The sequence below is a fragment of the Carassius carassius genome, unplaced genomic scaffold (genome assembly GCF_963082965.1).
Source record: "Carassius carassius unplaced genomic scaffold, fCarCar2.1 SCAFFOLD_61, whole genome shotgun sequence".
In the NCBI taxonomy this organism is placed as follows: Eukaryota; Metazoa; Chordata; class Actinopteri; order Cypriniformes; family Cyprinidae; genus Carassius; species Carassius carassius.
Window position 1 is genome coordinate 143,500 of NW_026775074.1, and position 22,681 is coordinate 166,180.

Genomic DNA, 22,681 nt, shown 5'->3' on the forward strand with positions numbered 1-22,681 from the left:
CCTTTTTTTTTGGAGCGTCCATTCAGGTATAAGTTTGAGGGCTCGTGTACGTGGGTTAAGGGGACCTGCGCGCTGACCCTAAAAAATTTTTGACGGACGCGGCGTCGATGTCTGCCGGACCGCGCCGGCCCACGGGAGACCCCTGACCGGCGCAGGAGGATCTGGACCCCCGAGGGGCCCCGCGGAAGCCCACCCAGATTTGAGGCCCCTACATGCCATTCAGCACTTCTCCACAGGGTGGCGCACGGAGCAGTACACCTCAGGTTTAAAACAGTGGCATTTACCCGAATGGGGGGTGTACGATTTTTTTGCCCACGAAACCTATATTTGTCCATTTGACCTTTAAAGTTACAGAATGACCACGGAACCGATGCGGACCCCCGTCGGACCCCCAACCCGGGTCCCACGAACCCATTATTTGTCCATTTGACCATTATATTCACACAATGACTGCGGATCATCTGCAGACCCCTTGCGGACCCCCACCCTGGGTCCCACGAACCCCGTATATGTCCATTTGACCATTATATTCACACAATGACTGCGGATCATCTGCGGACCACTTGCGGACCCCCACCCTGGGTCCCACGAACCCACTATTTGTCCATTTGACCAATATGTTCACACAATGACTGCGGATCATCTGCGGACCACTTGCGGACCCCCACCCTGGGTCCCACGAACCCACTATTTGTCCATTTGACCATTATATTCACGGAATGACCACGGATCACATCCGGAACATTTGCGGACATATCCAAAATTGTGGTGAATGTTAACCAAAATGTCACAGACTTTGCCAAGCTGTAACTCCGCCAAAACGGGGCCAAACTGCACCAAACTCGGGTCAGAGTAAGAACTCCAGAAGGCCTACCGAACACCGCTGCCCCCCCATCCATAACACCCCGGGGGCGGAGTTATGGCTCCCCACATTTTTGATAGTCAAATGGAAGGAAGAGTTCTAGCGACTTGAAACTTGGTGACTTGATAGCCCTCGAAGGGCCCTCTCTGAAGCCACCTCCCCCAAGTCGATAGACCCCCGGGGGCCAGAGATATGGACCCGCAAATGCAAAAAGTCCCAAAATTTGACCGGCCATAACTCACTCGGAAAGAAGGGAAACAACACCAAACTCTGGTCAAAATTAGACCTTTGGGAGCTCTATCCGACGACACCAGCCCCATGTTCCTATGACCCCGGGCGTCCGAGTTACGGCCCCCCAAAATGTGGGATTTGAACCGTTATAACTCAGGAACCGGACCACCCAGGAACTCGAGGGTGGTCGCATACGGTAGGTAATTTCAGCCCCGGGGTCCACCGCTTCGCGGAGATATTAGCAAGAAAATAGTACCATCCACCCCCCTCGCACCTACTCATCCATGCCGGCCAGGGTGCACCCTCCCCGGCTAGAGAAGGCAGCTCGAGGGGGGTGGAAGTCGGAAGAAAATTTTTTTTATGAGGCCTAGAGAAAACAGTTGTACTGTACTCAGGGCACTCAGAGGAATCCATTTTTGTAAGTTTTATCCCATAATACTGTAGAAATATGCATAGAAAAAACTGTTGGATTTTGGTTAATTTGCACCACAAATGTTGCAAGTCTTGCAGTATATTAAATAGCAATATTTTTTATTGTCAGTCTATTTCTCAAATCACTTCTAGTCTAATGAACTACACATGGGGCTATTTCATTTGTCACTTAACAGTTACTTTATTTGAAATCTTCCTAATTCCAATTTATCCATAATGTATTGTAAAATACGTTTTATAAAACAAGAGTGCACACTTTGCAGTCTATTTCTCATTCCACTTTTAGTCCAAACAACTTCAAATGGGACTATTTCCTTGGTCACTGACCAGTCAATTTCTCATTCCACTCATAGTCTAATGAACTACCTATGGCACTATTTCATGGATCACTTGCCAGTCTATTTCTCATTAATTTTCTAGTCTAATAAACTACATATGGCACTATTTCCTTGATCACTTGCCAGTCTATTTCTCATTCAAAACTTTTAGTCTAATAAACTACAAAAAGTACTATTTCCTTGGTCACTTACCAGTCTATTTCTCATTCCTTTTCTAGTCTAATAAACAATACATTTCACTATTTCAGTCTATTTCTCATTCAACTTCTAGTCTAATAATCAGTTTAACTGGTGATGATGATCGGCCTGAATAAGTTTGAAATAGAAGTGTATTAATGTGAAAACATATGGCACTATTTCATGGATCACTTGCCAGTCTATTTCTTATTCAAAACTTTTAGTCTAATAAACTACAAAAAGTACTATTTCCTTGGTCACTTACCAGTCTATTTCTCATTCCTTTTCTAGTCTAATAAACAATACATTTCACTATATCAGTCTATTTCTCATTCAACTTCTAGTCTAATAATCAGTTTAACTGGTTATGATGATCGGCCTGAATACATTTGAAATAGAAGTGTATTAATGTGAAAACATATGGCACTATTTCATGGATCACTTGCCAGTCTATTTCTCATTCATTTCATAGTCTAATAAACTACATATGGCACTATTTCCTTGATCACTTGCCAGTGTATTTCTTATTCAAACTTTTAGTCTAATAAGCTACAAAAAGTACTATGTCCTTGGTCACTTACCAGACTATTTCTCATTCCTTTTCTAGTCTAATAAACAATACATTTCACTATTTCAGTCTATTTCTCATTCAACTTCTAGTCTAATAATCAGTTTACCTGGTTATGATGATCGGCCTGAATACATTTGAAATAGAAGTGTATTAATGTGAAAACATATGGCACTATTTCATGGATCACTTGCCAGTCTATTTCTCATTCATTTCATAGTCTAATAAACTACATATGGCACTATTTCCTTGATCACTTGCCAGTCTATTTCTTATTCAAAACTTTTAGTCTAATAAACTACAAAAAGTACTGTTTCCTTGGTCACTTACCAGTCTATTTCTCATTCCTTTTCTAGTCTAATAAACAATACATTTCACTATTTCAGTCTATTTCTCATTCAACTTCTAGTTTAATAATCAGTTTAACTGGTGATGATGATCGGCCTGAATAAATTTGAAATAGAAGTGTATTAATGTGAAAACATATGGCACTATTTCATGGATCACTTGCCAGTCTATTTCTCATTAATTTTATAGTCTAATAAACTACATATGGCACTATTTCCTTGATCCCTTGCCAGTCTATTTCTTATTCAAAACTTTTAGTCTAATAAACTACAAAAAGTACTATTTCCTTGGTCACTTACCAGTCTATTTCTCATTCCTTTTCTAGTCTAATAAACAATACATTTCACTATTTCAGTCTATTTCTCATTCAACTTCTAGTCTAATAATCAGTTTAACTGGTTATGATGATCGGCCTGAATACATTTGAAATAGAAGTGTATTTATGTGAAAACATCCTAATTTCAAGTTATTCAAAATATAGTAAAATATGTTTTTATTAAACATTTTATGTATAGAAATACTATATATTTATTATGTATTCATTACATATACCTTTTTATTTACACACACAATATATAAATATGTTTAAATTATTTTTATTACATGTAATATATATTTGTGTGTGTGTGTGTGTGTGTGTGTGAGTGTGTGTGAGTGTGTGTAAAGTAATGACACCTTAATTCAATTTCAAATATTTATTGAACTTTTTGTTTTGCAGACATTGTAAAGTCAAAATCAAAAATGCCTCAAAGTTCTGTACAAAAAAAACACAATATATAAAAAGTATAATAGGAAACATGCATTATATAAGAAAAATAAAATAAATAAATAAACATGTTCAGAAAGATTCAGAGCAAACTGATATTAACCTTAACTATAACTATTTACAAAAAAAAGAAAAAAGAAAAATGGAACAGGCTATCAAAACAAATAAAAAGGTAACCTTACTTTTTTATCGTAGAAATAAAAGGAGTAGAACAATTATCATAAAAAACATCAAAACAAACAATTTAAATAGCTACATAAATTATTTACGGGATTTTTTTTTAAATTTCTCCAGTCTCTTTTTTTACTTGCTGCACCAGCTTTTTAGACGCTATTTCCTGTGGTGATTTAAGTGGGGAGTTCTTCACCATCAGTCTGCGTCTGAGGACCATCTTCATTAATGTGCTTCTTTCCTTATAGAAATAATAAGAAAGGCAAAGTGTTAGTGAACATGTCTACTTGTCACAAACAGTTAAACCAATCCATGGGAAATTGTACTTACTGAAGCAGATTTCCCAGACTTCTGGCCTTCTTCGGCATCGGGAGGGCTGTCGGAGAGCGTTGGGCTGGTGGATGAGGACTTTTCCTCAGCTGGCATCTTGTGGGGTTTTGTCGTCTTTCTTCTCTTGGCACCTTGCTGCCTTGGACTATCAGCTTCCTCACCCACCACAGCTGTATCAAAGAGGCGACGGTGTTCTGCTGCCTGCTTTGCATTAAGGTTGAGGGCATAAAACCTGTCAGCTGTGGTGGTGTCGTGGCACATGAACTGTGCCACTTTGTGCCTATCTTCCGGGCAGTGAGTGTTCTTTGCCTTTTTGGAGAGAGAACAGCATAGGCAAAGAGTTAGAAAAACACACACCAGAAACTCATAAAGCCGGGACAAGTACAGGAATGCTTACATGGGTGGCGATGGCAGTCCTCACATCAGTAAATGTGGGTGTGCCTGGTAACCCCATGCTCGCCCACGCATCCTGAAAATACTTGTTCAAGTTTTTGCAGGAGCTGGCCTTTGAGGTAAAGAAGAAGTAGTTTGCAACTCGTCCCCCTACCAAGTTGGACCGGAGTGAAAGGAATTCCTCAAGCCACCCATACTCCTCCTGGTCCAGGGCCAGCTCGGCTGCACCAAAGGCCTGGTTGGTCTTGTGGGCTGATATCTTTAGAAACAGTGAGAAGTGGCATAAGCTGAGTTTTATTTTAAAGAAAACCATGTGGACAACGAGAGACAGAGAGAAAGAGAACCACTCACATTAATGACAAAGTGGCCTTCTGTAGCTGTCGCACGGGCATCCTCCACCTCTTTAATTGTTACATTTTGGAACACCCCTCCACGGTGACCATAAATGCTGGCCCAGTAAGTGGTGAGGTGTCCATAAAAAGACCATTGGTCCTTTTTCTCAGGACTAGTCTTCAGACGATCTTCACAGAAAAAAAGAGAAGCATAAAGGATCACATTGATCGCCAAATAATGACAGGAGAAAGGATTCAAAAACTTACCCAGAATCTCAGAAATAATTTTTTTGGCAGAGTCCCGGCAAGCTCGCAGTGTGGCTTTAGGGATCAGGCGGGCCTCCTTGGCTTGTTTTACAGCCAGCTCGTGGACTGCCACGCTGCGCTTTACTGGGCGGGTCAAGTTCTGGATTTCCCTCCTAATCCCAATGAAAGCCACACGGGAGAGCCGGCATGTGGGCGGCGGGGTCTCATTAAGATATTTGAGGAACTGTGCCACATTTTTTAGGTAATGGTGCACAGTTGGCTCTGCAATGTTGCATTTCTTTAAAAAAGACAGCCAGGACCGGACCTTTGCCCTGTTGTCCAAAAACATCAAGCTGGCCAGATTGGTCTGGCCAGCTGACATATATGAAATAAAATTTTTTATTCTAAAAATCTTTGAGGACACATTATTTATTAATTTCGGAGTGGGGTTGATGCCCTCCCAGTTGGCCCTGGACTCCTCAATGAGCTGATCTGCAAAAAGAAAGCACAAGAGAAGGACCAGGTGAGTCAGGTCGATAACATAGAGGTAAACACTAACAAACATTATTATTATTATTATTATTATTATTATTATTATTATATTAAATTAAATTAAATTAAATTAAATTAAATTAAATATATAATAAATTATATATATATATATATATATATATATATATATATATATATATATATATATATATATATATATATATATATATATATATATATATATATATATATATATACATACATACATAATATGTGTGTGTATATGTATAATTATATTACTATAATTTTCTAGTCTAATAAACTACAAATGGTACTATTTCCTTGGTCACTTATCAGTCTATTTCTCATTTCTCTTGTAGTCTAACAAACTATAAATGGGGCTATTTCCTTGGTTCACTTACCAGTCTATTTCTAATTCAACTTCTAGTCTAATGAACAACAAATGAGATTATTTCCTTGGTTCACTTACCAGTCTATTTCTCAGGTAACTTCTAGTCTAATAATCTACAAATAGGAGATTTATTAATGAAAGTTATTGTATGGTGTTATCAAAGTGACAAGTGTCATACTCACTTAGGGCTGGCACGTGGTCCGGAAAGGGGTATGGTGCATCGGAGGAGTGGGCCTTCTTTGAAGGCCCGGCGACCTCCTCCTCGGGTCCTGTGGCTGGCTCTGCCTCAGGCCTGGTGGCTGGCTCTTCATCTAGTCTGTCAACCTGCGACTCTGAGCACTCCTCCTCCCCAGGGCTGTTGAGGGCCGATAGCAGACTATGTGTTGCCCGTGCAACCTGCCTAGAGGGGGTGGGATTTGACCGCTTCCTCAGCTGCCGGTACCGCCGTGAGAAGCTCTCCCAGAAGCAATGGATAGGAGAAGCTTGCGCTCCTTCACATTCCGCACCTTGTGAAAGACACGAAGGTGTTGGCTTAGCTGATTATAGCCACGAAAGCACAAGGGACAGTCGTCCAAAGCTATATCTACTTTTGTTAAAACACTAAAGGATGAATAGCAAAAGGATGAATGCAAGGGACACTGCCCAAGCATTGGTTACTTATATAACTTTTTAGGTCCCATTTGTAGTCTGTTAATACAACTTTGAGTCTAAAACATTAGAGAGCACAATTTGCAGTCTATTTCTCATTACACTTCTAGTTTAATAAACTACAAATTTGACTATTCCTTTGATTCACTCACCAGTTTTTTTTTTCATTCTTTTTCTAGTCTAATAAACTACAAATGGGACTATTCCCTTGGATCACTTACCAGTCTATTTCTCATTCAACTTCTAGTCTAATAAACTACAAATAGTACTATTTCCTTGGTCAACTACCAGTCTATTTCTCATTCATTTTCTAGTCTGATAAACTACAAATATGACTATTTCCTTGATTCAGTTACCAGTCTATTTTTCATACCACCTCTAGTCTAAGAAACTACAAATGGAACTATTTTCTTGGTCACTTACCAGTCTATTTCTCATTCCACTTTTATTCTAATAAACTGTAAATTACCTTGGTCCCTTACCAGTCTATTTCCCATTCATTTTCTAGTCTAATGACTAATGACATCCACCCCCCTCGCACCTACTCATCCATGCCGGCCAGGGTGCACCCTCCCCGGCTAGAGAAGGCAGCTTGAGGGGGGTGGAAGTCGGAAGAAATTTTTTTTTTATGAGGCCTAGAGAAAACACTTGTACTGTACTCAGGGCACTCAGGGAATCCATTTTTGTAAGTTTTATCCCATTATACTGTAGAAATATGCATAGAAAAAAGTCAGACCAGGGGGCCGTCTATCCGACGACACTAGCCCCATGTCCCTATGACCCCGGGGGTCAAAACGGCCAAAACGGGGCCAAACTGCACCAAACTCGGGACGGAGTAAGACCTCCAGAAGGCCTACCGAACACAGCTGTCCCCCCATCCATAACACCCCGGGGGCGAATTTATGGCCCCCCACATTTTTGATAGTCAAATGGAAGGAAGAGACCTAGCAACTTGAAACTCGGTGACTTGATAGCCCTCAAAGGGCCCTCTCTGAAGCCACCTCCCCCAAGTCCCCCGGGAGCCAGAGATATGGACCCGCAAATGCAAAAAGTCCCAAAATTTGACTGGCCATAACTCACTCGAAAAGAGGAGAAACAACACCAAACTCTGGTCAAAATTAGACCTTTGGGAGCTCTATCCGACGACACTAGCCCCATGTCCCTATGACCCTGGGGGTCCGAGTTATGGCCCCCCAAAATGTGGAATTTGAACCATTATAACTCAGGAACTGGACCACCCAGGAACTCGAGGGTGGTTGCATACGGTAGGCCCCTCGACCCTCTAGGGATCCCCCGAATTTCAGGTTCCACCGCTTCGCGGAGATATTAGCAAAAAAATAGTATCATCCACCCCCCTCGTACCTACTCATCCATGCCGGCCAGGGTGCACGCTCCCTGGTTAGAAAAGGCAGCTCGAGGGGGGTGGAAGTCGGAAGAAATTTTTTTATGAGGCCTAGAGAAAACACTTGTACTGTACTCAGGGCACTCAGAGGAATCCATTTTTGTATGTTTTATCCCATAATACTGTAGAAATATGCATATAAAAATGTTGGATTTTGGTTAATTAACCAAAATGTCACAGATTTTGCCAAGCTGTAACTCCGCCAAAACGTGTCCAAACTGCACCAAAATCGGGTCAAAGTCAGACCAGGGGGCCCTCTATCCGACGACACCTGCCCCATGTCCCTATGACCCCGGGGGTCAAAGTTACGGCCCCCCAAAATGTGGGATTTGAACAGTTATAACTCAGGAACCGGACCACCCAAGAACTCGAGGGTGGTCGCATACGGTAGGCCCCTCGACCCTCTAGGGATCCCCCGAATTTCAGCCCCGGGGTCCACCGCTTCGCAGAGATATTAGCAAAAAAATAGTACCATCCAACCCCCCTCGCACCTACTCATCCATGCCGGCCAGGGTGCACACTTCCCGGCTAGAGAAGGCAGCTCGAGGGGGGTGGAAGTCGGAAGAAATTTTTTTTATGAGGCCTAGAGAAAACAGTTGTACTGTACTCAGGGCACTCAGAGGAATCCATTTTTGTAAGTTTTATCCGATAATACTGTAGAATTTGCATAAAAATGAGCGTTGAATTTTGGCACACATGTGCACCACATGTGGTGCGTATCTCGCTTTTCATTAAATAGCAACTGTATTTGCAACAAGGAATGAGATCTGCCATGCTGTGGTGTATTGCGAACTTTTTTCCTGATGCGCCCTCCTGGGGTCTTGGACTCTTCCATGAACGATGCACCCACCTGAGGTCTTTCACAGACGAGGTGATGCACCGAATCAGGTGTGTTTGGTTAAAGAGAGTCATCTAAAACCGGCGTTGGGAAGCCCCGGCCCATGAGCTTGGCAGTTTCCAGGCCAGTAACGGAAGGCACCCATCCTTCCTTTCCTGGAGGGGGGCTAACCGTTGGTGTGGACGGTAGAGACGCAAATCATACCTCTGGCTGACCGCCTGGGCCTTCATACTTACCTGGCAGGGGAGACACCATGATCAAGAAGGCGGTTCACCCAGGGCGAGGCTTGCCCATTGCACTCCGGCCATGCTGACCCCTGCGAATTCCCCAAATGCGTGAATCTCGACTGCATAATTTATGGAAGTGGGGGACTGCGTTCGCGCTCTCCCCTGAAATTGTTGGTGAAACAAAGCAGAAGAGGTTTTTTTTGCGTTTTGCGTTTTTTTTTGCGTTTCAGAATGGGGAGTTCTGTCACATGCGTGGTATGTGTTGTGCGCCTGTGAAACAAAGTCAGTTACGCTCTTGAAAAATCGGACCCTGGTGGGTGGTTCAGTTTGAATATAGCACAGACCTTACTTTGAAAGTCGATTGGACTGACTGCAGCCTAGCTGTAGCTGTCTCCATGTTGTTTGGTTGTCCTTTTTCAATTGGTATTAGTTTTGTTGTCGCTTACAGCGCCACCGAGTGGCCTGTCGCAGCGCCCTTTTTCACCTGGCCTCTGACTGAGCCCCTGCACAGGTGTGCCGATTTGGGTGAAGAGATCTCATTCCTTCCTGGAGTTATAGCCATTCGAGCCATCTTGGACACGCCACCTTAGCACGTTTTGAGGTCCCCTCGCCAAGGTGAATGAAAATTTCCACTTTTTTGGGATGATTATTGACAGGCAGACTCCAAAGAAGCTTTCTGTGCTGCTTTGGGTGGGACTGGGCCAAATACCTGGCGCTAGGTTGCAAAAGAAGGTTTTCGACAAAATCCCAAATACCCGAAAATTCCGTCAGAGCGATGAGCCAATCTGAGACCTGCGTCTGGTTCGGCTCGAGCCAAGGATTCCCATGACATAAGGCACGTGGCTCTGCGACGAACCGTTTGGGAATTACGAGCGATGCCGTACTTTCCGTCGCTGCAGTGCCAGCGTCAGGCCGAGCGTGACGAGGCCCGGTGACGTTGCAGACAGGGGAGGGTACTACCATCCCCCAGCGTTTTTAGGTCCCCCAGACTTACCAAAGCCGAGATGGGCATCGCCGTGTCCGGCTTCCTCCCCGCTGCGTCTTAGCGGCATCGCTTCTCGGCCTTTTGGCTAAGATCACGTATCTTGTCGGACGGTTGAGACTGCGATCGCCTCTTGGAGGTTTCCTGACTAGAGATCTTTTTATATCTTGAGTCACACAACTTCGAGAGGTACATTGAACTCTGCTGCTTCGGGCTAAAACAAGTTTTAAGGTAAGGTCTTTTAATTATTTATTTGGTTATTTATTATTGTATTTATTGTTGTTTTAAGTTTTTAGGCTGTTGGTGCCTCCACCATGTCGGCTGCCCGTGCCGGCGTGCGGAGGCACCACAGCGTGCATTTTTTATTCAGGCAGGTTGAGGGGAAGCTCTTTTGAATGTCACGTATGGACTTTTCCAGCAAGCTGATCCAAAAGACCTTAGCTTTTAGATCTGACGACCTGAATTGTTTGATGACTCTGCCCTTGAACAAAAGATTTGATGTTTAATCAAATTAAACAAACCGCTTCCCTGCTTAATGACTTTTGGCAAAGGTTTGATTCAGTTAAAGCCCAGTTCTCCATGTTCACTGTCGAGAAACTTTCTGATAACACACTTAAAACTGTGATTGTAAGAATGTTCAATGAAACAGTGACTGGAGATGATATTTATGTTTGGTTGGGTAGATTTTGCACTGTTCGAGGCCAGCCTGTCAAAGTGTTAGATGAAGATGGCATTTGGACATGCTTCTGGCGAATTCCCATTAAACAATGGGAAGACGCTGGGGGCTACCAGGGCCTGAAACATCTGCCTTCCATGATTGTGCTCTGAGAGAACAGAGGCTACATACCAAACTCTGCAGGAAGGGTTGCAGGTTTGGTCATCTCGCTGAAGCATGCCAAGAGTTAGTATGTGGGAAGTGTAGAGAAATTGGTCACAGTTTGATGATTGTACCAATGGCAGACGGTGCAATCTTTGTGGAGAAACAAACCACCTCTACAGAGACTGCCCTAAAAGTTTTGCCAACAAGCTCAAAATGGCCGCCCCACATGGGCAACAAACGAATGAACAAAGGAAAGAGGAGGCGGTCCCTGAGGTTTTGGCGGGAATTTCAAATTCCCAGCCGGCCTCAGAAATTGGGCAGGAAGGAGGAAGTGGGACGGCTACAGGGGCGGAGGCAACGGAACAGGAAATGGTCATGGAAGGAGAGGAAAGTGAGGAAAAAACAAATTCCTCACTAGTAACAGTTTCGGATGGGGTGCAGGAATCTACCGGGAGTGAGACAGAGTGTTCACTCCCTAACGCTCAGGTGCAAAAAAGACCTGCGGGGTCTCCTCTGATTGTAACGGAGGAGAAAAAATCTAGGGCAGCATATAAGCTTGATAGTTCTGATTCGGTAGATCTGGAGCGCATGTGGCCCCTAGAGTCCCCCAATGAGGTTTCCTTTTTGCACATTAAGCTAACAGCATCGTCGCCAAAGGAGCCACAAGAGGTTTCCTCTGTGGCCTCTGAAGCGACAGGCATTTGCCCTCCTGATCCCAGCTCGTCTGAGGAAAAGGAAAGGCAAATGCAACAAGATATAACATGATTTTAATCATATCTTTGTAGTCTTTTTACTGTCTTCTGTTTTAAATGTCTTATACCTTTTTAACCCTACTGCTCATGGCCCTCACCATCTCTACTATCAATGTAAGAAGTGTGAGGTCCACCATTAGAGCACAGAGTATTTTGTCCCTTTTAAAATCTTTTAAGTCAGATTTGTTTTTATTACAAGAGTGTTCTCTGCCCTTTTTAACTAGGTACAAGAAAATGGAGGAGCTATGGTCCGCAGGAGCCTCCATATGGAGCGGATCAAATTTTAACAAAAATGACGGAGTTGCGGTTTTAATTAATAATCCTAATATCTTGGTGAAGGGCAGCACTGTGGTGAGGCAAGGCCGGGCACTTTTAGTAAATCTGACCTTTTTAGACAGGGATTTTAATGTTCTTAATGTATATGGTTATGGAAAAGAATGAAAGATATGAGCTTTTAGAAGACTTGCAACCCCACATGCTAGGTAGGGCCCCCCTAATGGTAGCAGGGGATTTTAATTGTGTTTTATCCAAAACAGACAGGAAAAGGGTAGGGGAGGATTTTAGAGTGGACAAAACGTCGGTTTTATTGCAGGGTTTAGTCAGAGATTTTAATTTAGTCGACTGTTTTAAAATTTTGCATCAAAGAGAGGAGGGCTTCACCTGGTTCAGTGGTGATGGTGACAAAGCCTCTCGAATCGACTACGTTTTTACAAGGGACTGCCCGCCGACCGATGCTACATTAACCCCCCTCTTTTTCTCTGATCACATGATGCTGTCTTGCACCCTTTCACTGCCCATGGGTGTGACGGTAGGGGGAGGGCTGTGGAAGCTGAACTGTTCCCTGTTGGAAAACAAGGATATAGTTTTAGAATATAGGGAACAGTTCAGCCAATGGCAGAACCTCCAAGACTTTTACGATACACGTGCACAGTGGTGGGAGATGGTAAAGGACCGGACAAGACAGTTTTTTAGAAAGATAGGGAAAGAAAAGAAGAGTAGGGAAAAGAAACGCATGTTGGGGTTCCAGAAAAGACTACAAAGGTATTTTAATCTTTTAAATAATGGTTTTGATTTTAACGAGGAATTCAGGAAGTAAAAAAAGAAATGTCAGTTTTAGCCAATATAGAAAGTAAAGGGGTCCTTTTAAGAAGTAAAGAGAGAGAAATAGAAGAAGGCGAAAAGTGTACCAGATATTTTTTTAAGAAAATAATAACAAGGGGTGGGGGGTTAACCAGGGTTAAAACAGGGGATAGGGAGGTTAACACAACAAAAGAGATTTTAGAGGATGTGGAAAAATTTTATGGGGCATTATATAGTTTTAAAAAGGTACACTTTGACACTGCAAAAGAAGTTTTACATTTTATTGAGGAAAGGGTTGACTGTCAAAATTAGATTTTAACCCAAGATTTTAACATCTTAGAAATCCAAAAAGCTCTTGGAGGTTTCAAGAAGGGGAAGTCCCCAGGAGTGGATGGACTTCCCCTAGAGTTTTATCTAACATTTTGGGACATTTTAGGACAAGAGCTTTTGACAGTTTTTAAAGAGTTTGAGACCCTCGACAGACTTCCAGACAGTTTTAGAATAGGGATAGTTTCTTTACTTCACAAAAAAGGTGACCGGACTGACTTAAAAAACTGGAGACCCATAACACTTTTAAATTTTGATTATAAACTTTTTAGCAAAATTTTAGCAACACGCATGTCAACGGCTTTAGAGGACGTGATTCACCCGGATCAAGCTTGTTCTGTGCCCGGAAGAAAGATAACAGACAGCCTAGTGCTGATCAGAGACGCCATCTGTTATGCGAGAGACAGAAATATTCGGCTAGTAGTCCTAAATTTAGACTTTGAAAAAGCATTTGACCGAGTCTCGCACCAGTACCTTTTTCAGGTACTGCAAAAAATGGGTTTTCCAAAGAGGTTTGTAGCCTGGGTGGGACTGCTGTACAAGGGACTAGTCAGCAAATTCCTTGTAAACGGGCATCTTTCCAAAACTGTGAACATACATGGACGATGTTACTCTTTTAACCACAGACATTTTATCTATACGAAGAGCACTGGACTTGACTGACTGGTACGGTCGGGCCTCGGGCGCCAAACTCAATAGAAACAAGTCTGAGGCCCAGCTCTTCGGGCCGTGGGGGGACGTGGACACAGGAGGACTTGATTTGGTTTTTAAAGACAACGATTTTAAAATTTTAGGTGTTAAATTTGATAAAGAGGGTGGAGGACGGGAAAGCTGGACTGACTTGCTAGGGAAAGTTAGGAAAAGACTAGGGTTTTGGGGACTAAGACAGTTGACGATTGAAGGTAAAATTTTAATTTTTAAATCTGTGATTTTACCTCTGATTTTACTTGTTTGTTCTGTTTTTAGCCCCCCTCGGCAGTTCCAGGTGAAACTGGAGAGGGCGGTGTTTTACTTCCTGTGGGGGTCCAAGTGGGAGCGCCTGAAGAGGGAGACAGTCAAGAAAAGGCCAGAGAACGGTGGAAAAGGCCTCCCAGACCCCCACCTGTTTTTAGGCAGCTGCTTCACCGCCCTGCACATCAGTTATGCCATGACCCCATCCAAAGAAAACAAGACGGCTGCAATGGCGCGATTTTGGATGGGGTCTTACCTAAGAACTTTGAAAATTTTACCAGTAGATTTGAAAACCCCAGTGTCTTTTAACTTGCCTAAAGAGTACAGTTTTATAAAAAAGTTTTTAAAGAAATACCTTTTAGAGAGTGAAGATGTCACCATTTTAACTAAACACAAGTCTCTCATTTCTGTTGTGCAGGACCGGGAACCGGTGAGTCCAGTTCCGGGCCTCACACTAAGTGAGGCCAAACAAGTTTGGCGGAATGCGGCTCACCCTGCTCTCCAGAACAGGCACAAGGACTTATCGTGGATGGTGGCTCATGAGATCCTCCCGGTCAGGGCGGTTATGCACTCCAGAGGCATGGCCAAAAACCCCATCTGCCCTCGGTCCGGCTGCAATTCCCCGGAGACCGTCCACCACCTGCTCTGGGACTGCAGCACTGCGCGGGCCCTGTGGGCCAAGACCGGCCCCCTGTATTTCCCGTGCCTACCAGCAGGTGGGGCCCAGTTCGGGTACCAGCTCGCCATCCTTGGGGTGGGCCGGGGCTTGAAGGACTTGACGGCACAGAAATTTACCTCGCTCTGGCTCACCCTCAACGTCATCAAGGATGCCATCTGGGCCACCAGAAACCTGCTGGTGGGGAAGCGCGTTACGGTAACCCTCAATGCATGCGAGCTAAAGGTAACATCAATGCTGCAGGGGTACCGGACGACGATATTCGGACGGGGGGGCCGGGGTCGCACAGAGAGGGTCCCGGCAGGCACCGACCCTGGCTGCCCGTAGATGCACCCTCACCATTCTGGCTACGGGAACAGCGGGCCAGCGGGCCGGAGGAGAGGGGATCTCCGCTGAGCCCGTAAAGTAGCATCTCATGTCCCTGTTCTGGAGAGTGGGGTGAAGACCGACTTGATAAGGACTCACCCCCGGTCTTGCACAACAGATGGTTTTTTTTATTGGTTTTTATCCAATAAATTGGTTTTTATTGTGTTTTATCAATAAAATTGGTTTTATTAACATGCATATGAGGCTTGTTTGCTTTTTTAAATTTGTATTTTACTTTTGAAACCAATCGCACCTTTTAAACACACCCCAAATATGGCCTTTTAAAAACAAGCAAAACACTGTGGTTTTAATCAAATGTTTTTTAACAATGATTGTTTCTTTCATTTTACCATGTGTATTTATTATATATTATATGGCTTGTTTTAATGTGTGCTTGAAAAGAAAAATGTGTGTGAAAGTAAAAATGCAAATGGAAAAAATGTAACTCGTGACAATAAAACTTTTTTGAAAGAAAAAAAATCTGTTCTTATCAGTTTAATATCTGATACGTCCCCCATCCGGGGACTACATATTAAATGGATTTTTAGATCACGGAGCTGGAGCCGGGGCTTGCTCCGTCCACTCCAAGCATCGGCCTGGTATTGCAGTGTCTCCAGGAACGGTGTGCTTTCCCTTTTTGGGGATTGCCGTTTATTGTGTCGAATAGCAGAACAAGGAATGAGATCTGCCATGCTGTGGTGTATTGCAAACTTTTTTCCTGATGCGCCCTCCTGGGGTCCTGGACTCTTCCACGAACGATGCACCCACCTGAGGTCTTTCACAGACGAGGTGATGCATCGAATCAGGTGTGTTTGGTTAAAGAGATTCATCTAAAACCGGCGTTGGGAAGCACCGGCCCATGAGCTTGGCAGTTTCCAGGCCAGTAATGGAAGGCACCCGTCCTTCCTTTCCTGGAGGGGGGCTAACCGTTGGTGTGGACGGTAGAGACGCAAATCGTACCTCTGGCTGACCGCCTGGGCCTTCATACTAACCTGGCAGGGGAGACACCATGATCAAGAAGGCGGTTCACCCAGGGCGAGGCTTGCCCATTGCACTCCGGCCATGCTGACCCCTGCGAATTCCCCAAATGCGGGAATCTCGACTGCATAATTTATGGTAGTGGGGGACTGCGTTCGCGCTCTCCCCTGAAATTGTTGGTGAAACAAAGCAGAAGAGGTTTTTTCCAGGTTTTTTTTTTTTTGCGTTTCAGAATGGGGAGTTCTGTCACATGCGAGGTATGTGTTGTGCGCCTGTGAAACAACGCTTTCACCGATTTTTACGCTCTTGAAAAATCGGACCCTGGTGGGTGGTTCAGTTCGAATATAGCACAGACCTTACTTTGAAAGTCGATTGGACTGACTGCAGCCTAGCTGTAGCTGTCTCCATGTTGTTTGGTTGTCCTTTTTCAATTGGTATTAATTTTGTTGTCGCTTACAGCGCCACCGAGTGGCCTGTCGCAGCGCCCTTTTTCACCTTGCTTCTGACTGAGCCCCTGCACAGGTGTGCCGATTTGGGTGAAGGGATCTCATTCCTTCCTGGAGTTATAGCCATTCGAGCCATCTCGGACACGCCACGTTAGCACGTTTTGAGGTCCCCTCGCCAAGGTGAATGGAAATTTCCACTTTTTTGGGATGATTATTGACAGGCAGACTCCAGAGAAGCTTTCTGTGCTGCTTTGGGTGGGACTGGGCCAAATACCTGGCGCTAGGTTGCAAAAGAAGGTTTTCGACAAAATCCCAAATACCCGAAAATTCTGTCAGAGCAACGAGCCAATCTGAGACCTGCGTCTGGTTCGGCTCGAGCCAAGGATTCCCATTACATAAGGCACGTGGCTCTGCGACGAACCGTTTGGGAGTTACGAGCGATGCCGTACTTTCCGTCGCTGCAGTGCCAGCGTCAGGCCGAGCGTGACGAGTCCCGGTGACGTTGCAGACAGGGGAGGGTACTACCATCCCCCAGCGTTTTTAGGTCCCCCAGACTTACCAAAGCCGAGATGGGCATCGCCGTGTCCGGCTTCCTGCCCGCTGCGTCTTAGCGGCATCGCTTCTCGGCCTTTTGGCTAAGATCACGTATCTTGTCAGACGGTTTAGACTGCGATCGCCTCTTGGAGGTTTCCTGACTCGAGATCTTTTTATATCTTGAGTCACACAACTTCGAGAGGTACATTGAACTCTGCTGCTTCGGGCTCCAACACGTTTTAAGGTAAGGTCTTTTAATTATTTATTTGGTTATTTATTATTGTATTTATTGTTGTTTTAAGTTTCTAGGCTGTTGGTGCCTCCATCATGTCGGCTGCCCGTGCCGGCGTGCGGAGGCACCACAGCGTGCGCTTTTGTTTTAAAGAGGTGAATGGCAAGCTCCTAGGGATGTCACGTCTTGACTTCTCCAGAAAGTCCTTTTTTTTTTGGAGCGTCCATTCAGGTATAAGTTTGAGGGCTCGTCTACGTGGGTTAAGGGGACATGCGCGCTGACCCCAAAAAATTTTTGACGGACGCGGCGTCAAAAAGGCCAAATTTGAGGCCCCTACATGCCATTCAGCACTTCTCCATAGGGTGGCGCACGGAGCAGTACACCTCAGGTTTAAAACAGTGGCATTTACCCAAATGGGGGGTGTACGTTTTTTTTGCTCACGAAACCTATATTTGTCCATTTGACCTTTAAAGTTACATAATGACCACGGAACCGATGCGGACCCCCGTCGGACCCCCAACCCGGGTCCAACGAACCCATTATTTGTCCATTTGACCATTATATTCACACAATGACTGCGGATCATCTGCAGACCCCTTGCGGACCCCCACCCTGGGTCCCACGAACCCCGTATTTGTCCATTTGACGATTATATTCACACAATGACTGCGGATCATCTGCGGACCACTTGCGGACCCCCACCCTGGGTCCCACGAACCCACTATTTGTCCATTTGACCATTATGTTCACACAATGACTGCGGATCATCTGCGGACCACTTGCGGACCCCCACCCTGGGTCCCACGAACCCACTATTTGACCATTATATTCACGGAATGACCACGGATCACATCCGGAACATTTGCGGACATATCCAAAATTGTGGTGAATGTTAACCAAAATGTCACAGATTTTGCCAAGCTGTAACTCTGCCAAAACGGGGCCAAACTGCACCAAACTCGGGTCAGAGTAAGACCTCCAGAAGGCCTACCGAACACCGCTGCCCCCCATCCATAACACCCCGGGGGGCGAAGTTATTGCCCCACACATTTTTAATAGTCAAATGGAAGGAAGAGACCTAGCAACTTGAAACTCTGGGACTTGATAGCCCTCAAAGGGCCCTCTCTGAAGCCACCTCCCCCAAGTCGATAGACCCCCGGGGGCCAGAGATACGGGCCCGCAAATGCAAAAAGTCCCAAAATTTGACCGGCAATAACTCACCCAAAAAGAGAGGAAAAAACACCAAACTCAGGTCAAAATTAGACCTTTGGGAGCTCTATCCGACTACACCAGCCCCATGTTCCTATGACCCCGGGGGTCCGAGTTACGGCCCCACAAAATGTGGAATTTGAACCGTTATAACTCAGGAACCGGAACACCCAGGAACTCGAGGGTGGTCGCATACGGTAGGCCCCTCGATCCTCTAGGGATCCCCCAAATTTTAGCCTCGGGGTCCACCGCTTCGCGGAGATATTAGCAAAAAATAGTACCATCCACCCCCCTTATACCTACTCATCCATGCCGGCCAGGGTGCACCCTCCCTGGCTAGAAAAGGCAGCTCGAGGGGGTGGAAGTCGGAAGAAAATTTTTTTATGAGGCCTAGAGAAAACACTTGTACTGTACTCAGGGCACTCAGAGGAATCCGTTTTTGTAAGTTTTATCCCATTATACTGTAGAAATATGCATAGAAAAAATGTTGGATTTTGGTTATTTGGTAACCAAAATGTCACAGACTTTGCCAAGCTGTAACTCCGCCAAAACGGGGCCAAACTGCACCAAACTCGGGTCAGAGTAAGAACTCCAGAAGGCCTACCGAACACCGCTGCCCCCCCCATCCATAACACCCCGGGGGCGGAGTTATGGCCCCCACATTTTTGATAGTCAAATGGAAGGAAGAGACCTAGCGACTTGAAACTTGGTGACTTGATAGCCCTCGAAGGGCCCTCTCTGAAGCCACCTCCCCCAAGTCGATAGACCCCCGGGGGCCAGAGATATGGACCCGCAAATGCAAAATTTGACCGGCCATAACTCACTCGGAAAGAAGGGAAACAACACCAAACTCTGGTCAAAATTAGACCTTTGGGAGCTCTATCCGACGACACCAGCCCCATGTTCCTATGACCCCGGGCGTCCGAGTTACGGCCCCCAAAATGTGGGATTTGAACCATTATAACTCAGGAACCGGACCACCCAGGAACTCGAGGGTGGTCGCATTTATATAAATGCATTATATAAGAAAAATAAAATAAATAAATAAACATGTTCAGAAAGATTCAGAGCAAACTGATATTAACCTTAACTATAATTATTTACAAAAAAAAAGAAAAAAGAAAAATGGAACAGGCTATCAAAACAAATAAAAAGATAACCTTACTTTTTTATCGTAGAAATAAAAGGAGTAGAACAATTATCATAACAAATATCAAAACAAACAATTTAAATAGCTACATAAATTATTTACGGGGATTTTTTTTTTAATTTCTCCAGTCTCTTTTTTTACTTGCTGCACCAGCTTTTTAGACGCTATTTCCTGTGGTGATTTAAGTGGGGAGTTCTTCACCATCAGTCTGCGTCTGAGGACCATCTTCATTAATGTGCTTCTTTCCTTATAGAAATAATAAGAAAGGCAAAGTGTTAGTGAACATGTCTACTTGTCACAAACAGTTAAACCAATCCATGGGAAATTGTACTTACTGAAGCAGATTTCCCAGACTTCTGGCCTTCTTCGGCATCGGGAGGGCTGTCGGAGAGCGTTGGGCTGGTGGATGAGGACTTTTCCTCAGCTGGCATCTTGTGGGGTTTTGTCGTCTTTCTTCTCTTGGCACCTTGCTGCCTTGGACTATCAGCTTCCTCACCCACCACAGCTGTATCAAAGAGGCGACGGTGTTCTGCTGCCTGCTTTGCATTAAGGTTGAGGGCATAAAACCTGTCAGCTGTGGTGGTGTCGTGGCACATGAACTGTGCCACTTTGTGCCTATCTTCCGGGCAGTGAGTGTTCTTTGCCTTTTTGGAGAGAGAACAGCATAGGCAAAGAGTTAGAAAAAAACACACCAGAAACTCATAAAGCCGGAACAAGTACAGGAATGCTTACATGGGTGGCGATGGCAGTCCTCACATCAGTAAATGTGGGTGTGCCTGGTAACCCCATGCTCGCCCACGCATCCTGAAAATACTTGTTCAAGTTTTTGCAGGAGCTGGCCTTTGAGGTAAAGAAGAAATAGTTTGCAACTCGTCCCCCTACCAAGTTGGACCGGAGTGAAAGGAATTCCTCAAGCCACCCATACTCCTCCTGGTCCAGGGCCAGCTGGGCTGATCCAAAGGCCTGGTTGGTCTTGTGGGCTGATATCTTTAGAAACAGTGAGAAGTGGCATAAGCTGAGTTTTATTTTAAAGAAAACCATGTGGACAACGAGAGACAGAGAGAAAGAGAACCACTCACATTAATGACAAAGTGGCCTTCTGTAGCTGTCGCACGGGCATCCTCCACCTCTTTAATTGTTACATTTTGGAACACCCCTCCACGGTGACCATAAATGCTGGCCCAGTAAGTGGTGAGGTGTCCATAAAAAGACCATTGGTCCTTTTTCTCAGGACTAGTCTTCAGACGATCTTCACAGAAAAAAAGAGAAGCATAAAGGATCACATTGATCGCCAAATAATGAGAGGAGAAAGGATTCAAAAACTTACCCAGAATCTCAGAAAAAAATTTTTTGGCAGAGTCCCGGCAAGCTCGCAGTGTGGCTTTAGGGATCAGGCGGGCCTCCTTGGCTTGTTTTACAGCCAGCTCGTGGACTGCCACGCTGCGCTTTACTGGGCGGGTCAAGTTCTGGATTTCCCTCCTAATCCCAATGAAAGCCACACGGGAGAGCCGGCATGTGGGCGGCGGGGTCTCATTAAGATATTTGAGGAACTGTGCCACATTTTTTAGGTAATGGTGCACAGTTGGCTCTGCAATGTTGCATTTCCTTAAAAAAGACAGCCAGGACCGGACCTTTGCCCTGTTGTCCAAAAACATCAAGCTGGCCAGATTGGTCTGGCCAGCTGACATATATGAAATAAAAAATTTTATTCTAAAAATCTTTGAGGACACATTATTTATTAATTTCGGAGTGGGGTTGATGCCCTCCCAGTGGGCCCTGGACTCCTCAATGAGCTGATCTGCAAAAAGAAAGCACAAGAGAAGGACCAGGTGAGTCAGGTCGATAACTAAGAGGTAAACACTAACAAACATTATTATTATTATTATTATATTAAATTAAATTAAATTAAATATATAATAAATTATATATATATATATATATATATATATATATATATATATATATACATACATAATATGTGTGTGTATATGTATAATTATATTACTATAATTTTCTAGTCTAATAAACTACAAATGGTACTATTTCCTTGGTCACTTATCAGTCTATTTCTCATTTCTCTTGTAGTCTAACAAACTATAAATGGGGCTATTTCCTTGGTTCACTTACCAGTCTATTTCTAATTCAACTTCTAGTCTAATGAACAACAAATGAGATTATTTCCTTGGTTCACTTACCAGTCTATTTCTCAGGTAACTTCTAGTCTAATAATCTACAAATAGGAGATTTATTAATGAAAGTTATTGTATGGTGTTATCAAAGTGACAAGTGTCATACTCACTTAGGGCTGGCAAGTGGTCCGGAAAGGGGTATGGTGCATCGGAGGAGTGGGCCTTCTTTGAAGGCCCGGCGACCTCCTCCTCGGGTCCTGTGGCTGGCTCTGCCTCAGGCCTGGTGGCTGGCTCTTCATCTAGTCTGTCAACCTGCGACTCTGAGCACTCCTCCTCCCCAGGGCTATTGAGGGCCGATAGCAGACTATGTGTTGCCCGTGCAACCTGCCTAGAGGGGGTGGGATTTGACCGCTTCCTCAGCTGCCGGTACCGCCGTGAGAAGCTCTCCCAGAAGCAATGGATAGGAGAAGCTTGCGCTCCTTCACATTCCGCACCTTGTGAAAGACACGAAGGTGTTGGCTTAGCTGATTATAGCCACGAAAGCACAAGGGACAGTCGTCCAAAGCCATATCTACTTTTGTTAAAACACTAAAGGATGAATAGCAAAAGGATGAATGCAAGGGACACTGCCCAAGCATTGGTTACTTATATAACTTTTTAGGTCCCATTTGTAGTCTGTTAATACAACTTTGAGTCTAATACATTAGAGAGCACAATTTGCAGTCTATTTCTCATTACACTTCTAGTTTAATAAACTACAAATTTGACTATTCCTTTGATTCACTCACCAGTTTTTTTTTCATTCTTTTTCTAGTCTAATAAACTACAAATGGGAC

The 22,681-nt window shown here is 44.4% G+C and overlaps 2 non-coding genes and 1 pseudogene across 2 annotated transcripts; all 3 read left to right on the plus strand.

Moving 5' to 3' along the window:
• The first annotated feature begins 9,214 nt into the window (after positions 1 to 9,214).
• LOC132134638 (U1 spliceosomal RNA) lies at positions 9,215 to 9,378 on the plus strand. The gene has a single exon (XR_009429693.1). It is a non-coding gene; the product is annotated as a U1 spliceosomal RNA (small nuclear RNA).
• A 6,245-nt stretch (positions 9,379 to 15,623) lies between these two features.
• On the plus strand, positions 15,624 to 15,800 carry LOC132134693 (U2 spliceosomal RNA; annotated as a pseudogene).
• A 351-nt stretch (positions 15,801 to 16,151) lies between these two features.
• LOC132134761 (U1 spliceosomal RNA) lies at positions 16,152 to 16,315 on the plus strand. The gene has a single exon (XR_009429755.1). It is a non-coding gene; the product is annotated as a U1 spliceosomal RNA (small nuclear RNA).
• Positions 16,316 to 22,681: the final 6,366 nt, after the last annotated feature.